This window comes from Chiloscyllium plagiosum, chromosome 3, assembly GCF_004010195.1.
Source record: "Chiloscyllium plagiosum isolate BGI_BamShark_2017 chromosome 3, ASM401019v2, whole genome shotgun sequence".
Lineage (NCBI taxonomy): Eukaryota > Metazoa > Chordata > Chondrichthyes > Orectolobiformes > Hemiscylliidae > Chiloscyllium > Chiloscyllium plagiosum.
In genome coordinates this window covers 104,668,502-104,681,885 of record NC_057712.1, presented here as the reverse complement: position 1 = coordinate 104,681,885, position 13,384 = coordinate 104,668,502, and the positions used below count along the sequence as shown (strand labels likewise).

The 13,384-nt window shown below is 40.1% G+C and overlaps 1 protein-coding gene across 7 annotated transcripts in view; it reads right to left on the bottom strand.

The window, feature by feature from the left end:
- Positions 1 to 13,384, bottom strand: part of LOC122548404 (glutamate receptor ionotropic, kainate 2) — a 442,113-nt gene that overhangs the window by 230,699 nt on the left and 198,030 nt on the right. The window lies entirely within an intron of this gene.

Here is a 13,384-nt window from a genome sequence, read left to right as displayed (position 1 = left end):
TGTCTTTCTCACTTTGCGGAATCTTATATCCAATATTGGTGTTCCCGATGTCATTTTACCTTTTCCCCTACTCCAACCGACCCTGGGATCTGGGAAGGTCAGTTATGGTGCGGAGGCTTCTCCCCATGAGCAACTCTGCTGGGGCTATCCCTATAGATGCATGAGGGGTGATCCTATAATCAAATCGGTACTATGATAGTTTGGTATCTAGTGAAACTGTAGGCTCTTTCTGAAAGACTGCCTTCAAAGTTTGGACTGCTCTTTTTACCAGACCATTGAACGATGGATGGTATGGAGGTGTCCTTATATGTTGAATACCATTTGACTTTCAGAAATATTCAAATTCCCTGTTTGTATACGATGGCCCACTATCTGTGACCAACACTTCTGGGAGTCTGGGTATTGCAAAAGGTGCATGCAGCTTTTCTGTTGTCATCCCCGTGTGTGATGAATGAATGCTATGCATGTCCAGCTTTGAGTGGGTGTCCACAATGACTAATAATATTCAGCCCATGAAGAGACCTGCATTCTAGATGTGTAATCGAGTTCAGGGTTTACCCAGCCATTCCCACAAATTTGGAGAGCTGTTGATGGTAAGTCTTGTTCTTGTTGGGACGCTGGGCACCGCCCAACCAATGTATCCATATCTGCATGCACAATAATATGACTCTACTCTGATCTGGTCCGCTCAGGTCCATAAAAGTTTAATTTCTGATTGTGACGGCCTTTCAGTTTCCCCTAGCACTACCAGCTATTTCAGTTTTGCCAGGACCAGATCTTTCTGCATCCAAAGTCTGATATTGTCAGCTGTGACTTAAAATATGTCCAGAAAATTTAAAACCATTGCAGAGTCTTCCAGTGGTGGTACCATCCATGGTGTATCTGCAGGACCATCAAGGGTGTCCATTTCTGTCGGAATATCCTGCAACTCCATTTCCCCCATTTTCCAATGAAAACGTCAGCTGTAGTGCCTGTTTTAAGTTCACTTGGGCTTCAGCTAGTCGGTGCTTTAGCATGGTTACATCATTAATCCCACATACCAAACAGTCTCTCAGCATCTCATTAAAGGTTAAACCAAAGTCACATGCCTCTGCCAGTCATCTTAACCCAGTCAGAAATTGCAATATAGATTCTCCTTATTCTCGAATTGCCACAGAAAATTGGTAACATCTCAGAATTAAAGAAGGCTTGAGGTCATAATATTCCTTAACTAAATCCATCAAATCTTATTGTGTGGTCCCTCAAGGAAAGTTAGGCTCCCCATAAACAAAAAAGGTACAGATCCACAAGCTGTCAGGGGAATCACTCATTGCTTTTCATCTGCCCCAATGTCATTTGCCTGGAAAAAATAACCTATTCTTTCCACATACTGGGCCCAGTCTTCGATGGCAGGATCAAACAAGTCAAGCTTCCCAAATAACAGCATGATGCCAGAAATGCTTACCCCAACTCAAAGATGACTGGTGTGAGTGAATTTCTTTAGCAATGTGCTTTTCTCTCATTGCCACTGAAATAACTCCACAGAGGCCAGTATCCTCTCACAACATCACCCATTATTTACATGTTGCGAGTCCTTGACACTGATCCAGCCCCCTCAGAGCCAGCTGTCAGAGTGCACAGAACCTCTGACACTCCTGTTTATATTGGTCAGCCTGGTCTCCCTGATTGGACCAGGTTAACAGTCCCAATCAGGGAACTCATATTCTATGAGGTCCATCTGGCTGGCCTCATTACAATTACCATACAAGTAACTTCACAAAAGGATTGAACCACACACATTGGATGGCTATATAAATGTTATGATGCTGTGTTTAAATTCTTCCTATTCCCACAGTAAGTGGTGTCTGAGCAGCCCAGCCTTCCATGGTACATGTAGAATGAGTTGTTCCCAGGCCAACAACTTTTTTTTTCTGCTGTCTAATGATTCTTGCTATAAACATGAATACTAATGGTGACAAAATCCATGGGTGGAATCTTGTGCAACTCCCAGATATGGCATGGGTGGGTAGTGGAGGGTCATTGATTGACATGGACGGTGAGGGTCTATAGGAGTGGATACAGGGGCATAGTTTGGCACAGAAAGCATGAGGAATAGGGCCTGGCTACAGTTGGTCTGAAGGGTCTTTTTTCCATATTGTATGACTCTAGGTCTCTATTAGCCAAATTAGGACAGAGGGTATGAGAGGTTTTGGAATGTGCTTAGGCCATGAGATGGGATGCCTGATGTGAATGAGCCACAGGAGTGTGTGGAGTGAGATGATGGGTGTGGGCTGGAGGGTTGCGTCACATGTTTTTTATTGGTATATTCCTACAATGGCTTGGTGGGGTGAATGGCCTGCTTCCACACTGTAGAGATTCCATGATACAGTGCCATGCAGGAAACAGGGCATCAACCTAATCAGCCTCCCCACTCGGCAAGGGGTCACACAACTTGAACTCGATCATAAATCAGTGACTTAATATTAATAATTCGTAATGTCCTTACCTGTATTAATATTGTTGTTGTAAAAGGGGAAAATACAGCAAGATACAGAAACTGTTCATGTACAAACTGCTAAAACTGGTTAAGTAGGTTATCAGGTATGACTGGCAGAAAGAGGGTTAAGAGGTATCACAAGAATATAGCTAGTACCTTATACGGAATAGGAAGTAATGTTAGTAAATTTCTAACACATATGTGGTATGGCTACCACTGGAATGTAGAACATACTCAAGTTAAAAACCAATGGGAGTTTAAAGAAAAATTGTTATCAGGACATGAGTGTCGCTGGTAGGCCAACATTTATTGCTCATCCATAATCACCAAAGAGTATTTGATATTCAACCACATTATTGTGGGTCTGAAGTCACATGTAGGATGAACCAGGTAAGGATGGCAATTTCCTTCCTTTAAGTACGTTAGTGAAGCAGATGAGTTTTTCCCCAAGAATTGGCAGATTTCATGGTCATGTGCAGACTCGTAATTGCAGATTTTCAAATGCCACTGTTTGCCATGACAGGATTTGAACCCACGTCCCCAGAACATTACCTGGGTATCTAGTCTAGCAATAATATCCTGAGGCCATGGCCTTCTCAATTGGCAGTGATTATGTGTTTCGTACATGAACAATATGTACAGGGTCTCAACTGGATTACAGTCAAAACAGACCAATTAAAAATACGATCAATCTTAATGAAGTACAAAGCCTTTGTTTACGATTGAATCAGAGAGATCATGTTCAATTTAACTTAGACACCTTCTCCCTGGCATGCATGCTGGAATTAAACCAAAAGAACTCAAGTCTCATCTTAGCACTGCAGGTATATGAGAGAGGTGAACCGCCCTGTTTCAACAATCAGCTGAAGTAACCCCTTTAATTCACTGTTTTTGGTCATGTTGCTGAACTGATGACATATGCTCTCATTAGGTTGTTCTCCCTAACTTATGTCTACAATATCAGCAAAGTCTTGCCCTATATTTCCCACAATTCAATTAAATTTTGATGCTGACCCCAACAAGATAAAGTGGCTAGTTGTTATCAAAAAGAGATTGAAAGGTATCCTGATAGGTAGAGATGAGGCAAGGGAAATCAAAGAAGATTACCTTAGAATAAGAACACTATAACAGGCTAACTAAGCCTAAGTGACCCATTTTTGTGTTGTGTAATGATACCAGGAACCAATCCTCAATGAATTTATTTAAGCTAACTATATGACTTGACATAAACTATCATCCAACCAATCATGCCTCGAGTACACGATAAAAAATTTTTGAACTTGATGCACAATAAGTCAAAATTATTTGAATCCAAGTGGATCACTGATATCCTCAATCCATTTTCAAAGAGGTTACAAGTGGACTTGTCAAAGTAAAAGGGCATGACTTCAAGTTGACAGGAACTTGTTTTCACAACCAGTTTTATTAAATATCTTCCTGTCAACAATCAGCAACAGAGTCAAATGTGGAAAAAAAACTCAGTGATCTCTGAAGGCATTTAAAGTGTCATAAATTTCTGGTAATGAGCCGTCTTTTGGCTTAGCTATCTGCATTCAATACAAAAGCTCATACTGTCACCTCAACTCTTTAGCAGAACAATTAAGAATGCCCATGGGCTGGTATAAAACCAAATTATATTATCTGCTAACATGTGATTAATATAGTGCTTGACTTGCTCCTTCTGGTACATTGGAATGCATTTGTATCACTTTTCAAAAGGACTGTCAGTATAAATCTATCCAAGTGTCCGGAAAGCTAAACAGTCCTTCATGGTTGCATAAGCAAAATATTGTGCATGCTGGAAATAAAACAAAAGATGCTGGAAATACTCAGCAGTTTGAACAGCCTTTGTGAAGAGAAATATTAACATTTCAGGTTAATGACTTTTGTACTGGAAGGCTATCAAGCTAAATTGTTAGCTTTGTTTCTGTCCACAAATGCTGCCTGGCTTTCATGATCCACTTCTGGCTATTTTCAAAAAATATACTAACATCTATAATTCTTATTGAGTGTTGGAGAACTGGCAGTTGTTTTAAGGAATCAAAATTTGATGACAATTCTGCATCAAGAACAGCATTTTTTCAAACAACAGTTCTGTGACATAGTGAACGAGAAGAAGGGAAAAGACACATGGGAACCCATACCCCTGCAAGGTCTCCTTTAAATCACACATCATCTTGCCTTATATATTGCTGTTTCTTTACCTATCTTTACTGGATCAAAATCTTGGAACTCCCTTCCTAAAAGCACTGTGGTTGTGCACAATGTGGACTTGATCATCTTAATGGCAATGTGGTGGATACAACCACCAAGATTCTGTTCGCTAGATCCCCAATAAATGCAGGTTTTGCCAATGTCACCCATATTTCATGTACTAATAGAAAAAATTAATACCACCGTTATTATCTATGCCACAGTCAACAAATAACAATTTAAAACTAATCTTTCATCAGCTTTTTCATCCATCATTATTTATTCAGTTTTTTTTTCTTTTAGATTGTTGCCCCTGTTCTCTAATAACATTATTTTTTAATGTGTTTAGTTAAGACAATTACAAAGGAAAACTGAAATACTCACAATAAAGCATTAATTCTGCCATTTATCTAGGGGACTTGATCAGGTTATTGCACATTTAATTCAAATAGATAATAATTGAACAATCATTACATCAGTGCAATTGTGCTGATCATTGACCTGAAACATCAACCTTGTTTCTCTTTGCTTTCTGGCCTTCTGAGTATTCTCAATTTCTGTTCTTGATTCAGAATTCCAGAGTCCACAATATTTGAATTTTATTGCAGGATTACCATCTGGAATCCTATAACTGGCTTGCACATTCTGTGGATGTATCTAAGTTTCTATTTCATCTTTATGGACACACATTTTTCAGATATATAGAGTTGGATCCACTACAGGCACTAACTATTTTCCTAGGTAAAAACAAGGATTGCAGATGCTGGAGACCAGATTCTAGATTTGAGTGGTGCTGGAAAGGCACAGCAGTTGCAGCATCCGAGGAGCAGGAAAATCGACATTTCGGACAAAAGCCCTTCATCAGGAATAGAGGCAGAATGCCTGCAGGCACTCTGCCTCTAGTCCTGATGAAGGGCTTTTACCCGAAATGTCGATTTTCCTGCTCCTCGGATGCTGTCTGAACTGCTGTGCTTTTCCAGCACCACTCTATTTTCCCGCTCCTCGGATGCTGCCTGACCTGCTGTGCTTTTCCAGCACCACTCTGATCTAAACACTAACTAATCTTTATGTTAGTGATAAAATTGGTCAGAGTTGCCATGTCTGGGTATTAACTGCAGATTATAACTGGAAAGATATAATTTTCTAAAAATTGTGCAAAGTCTTCATAACCACTTATGGCAAAGATTACACTGGGGCAAAGATTTAAGAATTAATTGCAAGACAGACCTGAATATTCTTGTCCCCAACACGACATGGCAAAACTTCCTGTTTTTTCACAACTGAAGTCCTTGAGTAGTCAATTGGTAGACACTGAGTTTCCTATTACAATTTGGATTACAATTTTCTCAATTCCAATTGGGAAATGCAAGAAGTGGCCTAAGCAACAAGGAAACCAGCGAGGGCTCTTTGGCACCAAGATAGTGTTCCTACCTCTGGGCCAGGATGCCAGGGTTTAAATCCCACTGGTTCACCCTCAGCCTTCTCCTCTCCACAGACAACAGTATCAATTTCTCTAGTCTATCTTCAGAATTGAAATTTCTCATCCATTTTCATAAGACCATTCTGCACTCTGTCCAATGCAGTCATTTCCTTCCGAAAGTGTGGTGCACGGAACTGTCCAAAATACCCCAGCTGAGATCCAACCAGTGTCCTATGTAGGTTCAGCCAAACCTCTTTACTCATATACTCTATGCCCCTAATCATAAAGCTGAGAATACTGTATGCTTTGTTAAGTTCTCACTACCTATACTGACACCTCTTATGTACTTATACATTTTATGTTCCTGCACAGCTTTGAGAATAGCACCATTATTTTATCTTGTCTCCACATGTTCTTGCATCAAGTTGTATCATCTCACTTTTCTCCACATTGAAGTTCATCTGCCACCTCTCTACTGACTCCACCAACATGCCAATGTCTTTTGGAAGTTCTACACTGTCCTCTCAATTTACATTCACCCACATTTTGGTCACCTGTACATCAAAATATAGATTATTTATACATATATCAACAAAAGCAAGAGTCCCAATTCCAACTCCTGGTGAATTCCACTGCAAAGCTTCCTCCAGTCCAACAAATATGTGCAGATTAGGTGGATTGGCCATGCCAAAATTGTCCATAGTATTCTGGGAAGTGTAGGCTAGGTAAATTAACCCTGGTTAATGTGGGGTTATGGGGATGTGGTAGGGTCCAGATCTGGGTGGGATGCTCCTCAGACGGTCAGTGCATACTTAATGGGTCGAATGCCCTCCTTCTTCACTGTAGGGATTCTACGATTCTATGAAATACTGTTAACCGTTACTCTTTATCCCCCATTCCTTGACCAATGCTGTGCTACATTGCAACTGTCCCTTTATTCCATTGCCCACTACTTTCCTCAAAAGTCTGCATAAAATGTCTTTTGGAAGTCCAAGTACATCACAACAACAGCACTACCATCATTAACCCTCATCAAACTCCAGCAAATTGGTTCAAAATGAGGTTCCCTGAACAAACCCAAGTAACCATTCCTAAAAGTTTCACATCACCATGTTGAACTGACTGGTCAGTAATTGCTAATCTTATCTTTACAACCTCTTTTTTTTGTTGGCTATTGATGTAACTGGTATTTTTCTTTTGGGGTCACTAGCAATGCATGGTCACTGTGCTGAAAAGACCCTTCCACCGTACAGAATCAGAGCAAGGGTTTTCATTTGTTCCTGTTTGCATTGCTTTGCATGGTTATTATTCCAATGCTCGTGAATAGAAGGTCTGTAAAGATTGCTCTCAATGTGCCGTGATGATGTTTGTCCTTCCCAGATTATTGTACTGCTGGTCTGGTGTCCAAAATTCTTTATATTTGTAATTAGTCACCCTGGATCTCTGGCTGTGGATTTCTACCACAGGTCTCCTCAACGAACAGCCAACAAACCTTTCAATCTGGTCAGCAGCAAAGGAGAAAATGGAGAAAGAAGTACCCAAATGAATTCCTGCATTCCTTGGATTCTGTGTTATCCTGCATTTATAGAGTTGTCCCAGCAGCCTTTCCATCTTACTGTAAATACTGGAACCACAAATGGAGTTTATCACAGAGACAATCAATTTTTATTTACTTTTATGTTTCATTTCATAATACCTCTATGAAAATGGAATACTTATGCTAATTCAAGAGGCAAACATCCCACAGGGTGAACATCAAAAGGAAGCTTTTGCACATTAGTCAGCATGTGGGTCAAATTATTCCAATTTGCTTCATCATTTAGTTGGTACCCATGAGGAACATATGAAAATCTGGAGAATATTTCACTAGCTACTCATAAAAGGATGACATTATTCTGCTACACTTACCCCAATACATTTGGTTGCAGCTATCTGATTTAACGAACGTGTTGCAAAACTGTCAAGTCCCTAATAAAGTTTGCTTATTTTAGAATTTTATTTTTAGTGCACTAAGTTTTAAAGGTCACTGCACCAAGAAGCATCTAACGAGATGCATAATTGCTAAGTGTCAAGTTTTGATTCAGTAAATATAAGTGAAATTATGTGTTTTTTCATTGCAGCAGTTACATTGAGATGAAAATGCTTGTCAGGAATCTGATGGTTCATAGATACAGATCTGATTTATTCTATAATGCATGTTTATCCATCTGAAACGCACACAAATGACACAGCACGATAAGACTATAAGAAATAGGAGCAAAATTAGGCCATTCAGGCCATCAATTAGATCATACCTGATCTGATCATTCTCCAGTCCACTTTCTTGCCCTTTCCCTATAACCCTTGATCCTTTTACCTGATTAAAAATCTGTTGCAACCTTGAATATATCTAACACAGCCTCTACAATTTGCCGTAAAGAATTCCACAACTTCACAATTGTCATTTCTTTTTAGATAGATGACCACTTACTCTGAGATTATGCCCTCTGCTCTTAGATTGTCTTACAAGGGGAAATAATCTATCCACATCTACCCTGTTTATTCATCTAAGAATCTTGTATGTTTCAATGAAGTCGCCTCTCATTCTTTTAAACCTCCAATGAGTGCAGGTCTAACTTACTCAACCTCTCCTCATAGAAATCACTCTATATTCATAATTAACCTCATGAGTTTTCTCTGAATGACCTCCAATGGCTGTTTGTATCTTTCCTTAGATAAGGGGCCCAAAACTGTTCACAGTATTCCAGTTGTATTCTGACTAGTATCTTGTATAATTTTAGCAAGATTTCCCCTTTTTACATTCCATTCTCTTTGAAATAAAGGTCAACTTGTTACTTTTTCTGTTACATGCTGAACTTGTATACGACCTTTTGTGATGTATGTACAAATACCCTCTCTGTCGTAACTTTCTGCAGTCTTCATCCATTTCAATAATACTCAGGTCTTCTAGACTTCCTGCCAAAGTGCAAAATGTCACATTTTCCCACATTGTATTCCATCTGCCAAGGTTTTGCTCATTCACTTAGGTTGTCTATATTCCTCTGCAGTTTCTTTGTGTCACCTGCACCACATGCCTTTCCAACTATTTTTGTGATATCTGTAAACTGGGCTACCATACATTCACTTTTCTCATCCAAGTCATGTGACCCCAGCACTGACTCCTGTGGCACTCCACCATGTTCCCTATATCCCAATTTTCTGTCATCTATTAATACCCAGTCCTCTATCAATGTAAATGTAATACTTCCAACACCATGGGCTTTTATCAAGTAGCCTAATATGTGGTATAGCATTACACCTTCTGGAAATCCAAAATCGATCACACCCACTGTTTCCCCTTTATCTATCCTGCTTGGTAACTCCTCAATGAATTCTAATAAATTGACCATATCATGTATTTCTAACTGCTTTGCTATTACATCCTTTATATTAGACGCTGACATTTGCCCAACATCAAAAATTTAGAGGTTGATGGTTTGTTTGTCTTCTTCCCTTTGTAGTTAAAAGGTATTAAATTAGCAGTTACTTCATCCTCTGGGACTTTTTTAAGAATCTAAGGATGCTTGGAAGGTTGCTAGCAGTACATCCACCAGCCCTATAGCTGCTTCATTTCAAACCCTTGGATGTGTCCCATCAGAATGTTGTTTCAGATACAATATCGTTATTTTCATGCAATGTTATTTTCAGCCACATTATGCTGCAGAAAGCCTATTTCTACGCACTGCTTTCAACATGCATGCACTTGTCATTGAATTGTTTTCTGAGTGTCATTGTTTCAAGATGTTTTGGCTGATTCTTGAACAGAAAACATTTAAAAATAAGTGTTACCATGAAAAATAAATTAAACAAAATCTATTTATAGGTTTTGTTTTAAATGTGACTGGAGTTAAAGCATTTACATGTGAAATTGAATTTAGTTTCTCCAAGACGAAATGTAAGCTTTTTGGATTTTTCAGGTAATATAGAAGTACCTGAGACCCAATGGAATCAGTTTTTGTTTTTAGGGCCAGCCACTAATTGAGGTTGAGGTGAAAGTGAGTAGTGCAGATGCTGGAGATTAGAGTCAAGAGTGTGGTGCTGGAAAAGCATAGCAGGTCAGACAGCATCTGAGGAGCAGGAAAATCGACATTTACTGATGAAGGGCTTTTGCTCAAAATGTTGATTTTCCTGGTCCTTGGATGCTGCCTGACCTGCTTTTCCAATAAATGAAGTCTGCAGATCAAATATCTATTTCACAACCTGCCAAATGTTTGCATCCATTGCAATCTTTTAATTTATTCGTTGTAAAGACAGGGAATTAAAACAGAATTTTTTTTATCATGTCAGTGCCCAGACTACATGAACCACAATTACAAATGAAGCTATAAGATTTGATCTGCTTCATTTGCAGTGTTCCCACCTGCTCATTATGGGGTGATTGGCTGCCATTGTCTTTTTGACCTATATTAATTTCCTAATCAGACTTGCTACCATAAGGACATCTGCTGCAGACATGCTCCATAAAGCTGGCACCACCAGAGAGTGTGCCTTCAGCTGCAACATCATGCATGCCCCTACAACTCTCTAGGCATGCTGCCTAATACTGCTTTGAGCAATAACATTAGCAATTATTTTTAGAACCCTAGCCAGCACCAAAAATGAATGAATGGTTAAACCAGTTGTTCATGAAATTGACTTCACTGGGGCTTAAGGGAGTGGAGATGAGCTATGTACCCTTATGTTGAATGAGGGTTGTGAAGGGTAATAGTTCTCGAGGTGACAAGGACACTAAAGGTGGTGAACAATATAGGATTTAGCAAATTAATGTTTGTTGAGGAATGATAATGGATGAAAGGACAAAGATTAGACACTGAAAGTTTGTGAAACAAAGATAAGTGATTGAAGGGAGAGGTTTTTTCTGGCATCAGACAAAGGATAAATTTGCTTTGAGGAGGTGAGGAGGGGGAATGTGGTAGAAACTGAAATATCTCAACAGTTAATCCACTAATATCCAACTCAAGGATCCACCACTTCCTTTTCCAAAAGAGGAATCTAGAATTAGTGAGAGACTGTTCTATCATCTTCCTGCAAACCAATACCTCCACCATGAGTTCCCCTTTCCTTCCTTCCACCTGCTCCATCTTAAATATTCCTGCTATTTTAGCTTTCACTGAAGCCACAGATGGATTGGGTGTTGTTTTATTGTTTAAATGATTGTTCCAATTTTCTACTGTTTTATTGTGACATTTGCTTTTTATTTCTTCTCAAGTTTTTACAGTTTCATCACTCCTCATCCATTCCAAGAAAATATTTTGACTTTCTGCAACAATGGGTAGTGACGAAAATGAATCTGCAGCATGTTTCGCATCCCCTCCCGATTCATATGTAATATAGGTTATCCATGCACCCCTCAGGTATTCCAGTTTACCTGAAAATAGTTATTCAAAAGGAGACACCGTCATGTTACTCTTTTAGTGAGATTAGTTCCATTTTGCAACAATCCCAAACTGACTTACATCAGTGCACAGCCTTAATGGATAAGGGACTAAGTGAATCAAATCTATTTCAGACTCATAGAGATATACAGCACAGAAACAGATCCTTTGGTTCAACTTGTCCATGCCGATCAGATATCTTAAACTGATCTAATCCCATTTGCCAGCATTTGGCCCATATCCGTCTAACCCCTTCCAATTCATTGTCCAAGATGGCGGCAGTGGAGAAGGCAGTGCCCAGATTCAGCCCAGGACTCACATTTTCCATCTGTTTCTCTTTCTCTTTCCCCTTTTCTTGTTTCTCTCTTTTAAAATTTGTTTTAGATTTTTTTTTTAAACTTACCATGTGGAGAGCACCGTGATGACAGCATCGGGGTGTTACAGCAGCTGACAGCGTGCAGTGAGGTTGCTGGCAGTCAGCGGACTGGGGCCCAGTGCGGTAGTAAGCCTATCACAGACGGCACTCTGCAGCTTGCGAGCCGGGTTGGGGATGGTCCACCACAGGGGACAGTGAGACCATGTGTGTGGAGTCCCCAGCATGAAAAGTCTGCAGGCTAGAGAAGGACTGTAATATCTACCTTTTAACTTTATTTCTTTATTTTCCTTATTGTTACTCTGAAGAACTGCAATGTAGAACTTTTAGCTTTTTCTTTATTTTTGTACCTGTTCGATTTTAGTACCTAAAATTTGTACCTAGGTACCTTTGTCCCTAAAATGGCACTCTGTGTGGTGACGTTATACATTTTTCACTGTACTCCTGTACTTTTGTACTTAAGTACACGTGATAACAAAACCTAATTCGGATTCCAATTCATATACCCATCAGATGCCTTTTAAATGTTGTAATTGTATGAGCGTCCATTACTTCCACTGGCAGCTCATTCCATACATGCATCACCTTCTGCATGAAAAGGTTGTTCCTTGGGTCCCTTTTAAATCTTCCCACTCGCAGCCTAAACCTATGCCGTCTAATTTTGGACTCCCGTACCCTGGGAAAAAGACCTTGGCTATTCACCCTATCCATGACCCTCACGATTTTATAAACCGCACTCCTCAGCCTTTGACGCTCCAGGGAAAAATGTTCCAGCCTATTATGTCTCTCCCTATAACTCAAACCCTCCAAACCCGGCAACTTCCTAGGCAGCACAATTGCACTCTTCTTTTCCTTGAATTCTCGGCCTGAAAATGATTCACAGCACAATGATCTCCACTCAGGTGGGGCAAGGAGGAAAGTCCTGAATCCACCAAAATTGCAACAGGGATTGAATTCAGTGCTGTTGGCATCAATCTGAGTCAGACTGGTCTGTCAAAGTGTCCAGGTAGCTGTGGCAATGCACATCTATTCATGCACGTTACGGCCTGGAGCTATTGATAGCATTGGTGGCGGCACCAATTTTCCTTTCCCAATGGTTGACCAAGAGTATCTTTCATCTTACCAGCTGCCACTAGGCTACATTGGGAGGAATATGAATTTGATACTCAGCCTGCCTGGCTGCATTACAAAGACGAGCTGAAAAATGGAATTTGATATCAGCCTGCCTGGCTGCATTACAAAGACGAGCTGAAAAATGTGTTGCTGGAAAAGCACAGCAGGTCAGGCAGCATCCAAGGAGCAGGAGAATTGACGTTTCGGGCATGAGCCCTTCTTCAGGAATGAGGAAAGTGTGCCAAGCAGGCTAAGATAAAAGGTAGGGAAGAGGGATTTGGGGGAGGGGCGTTGGAAATGCGATAGGTGGAAGGAGGTTAAGGTGAGGGTGATAAAGTGAGGGTGATAGGCTGGAGTGGGGGTGGGGGCGGAGAGTCAGGAAGAAGATTGCATGT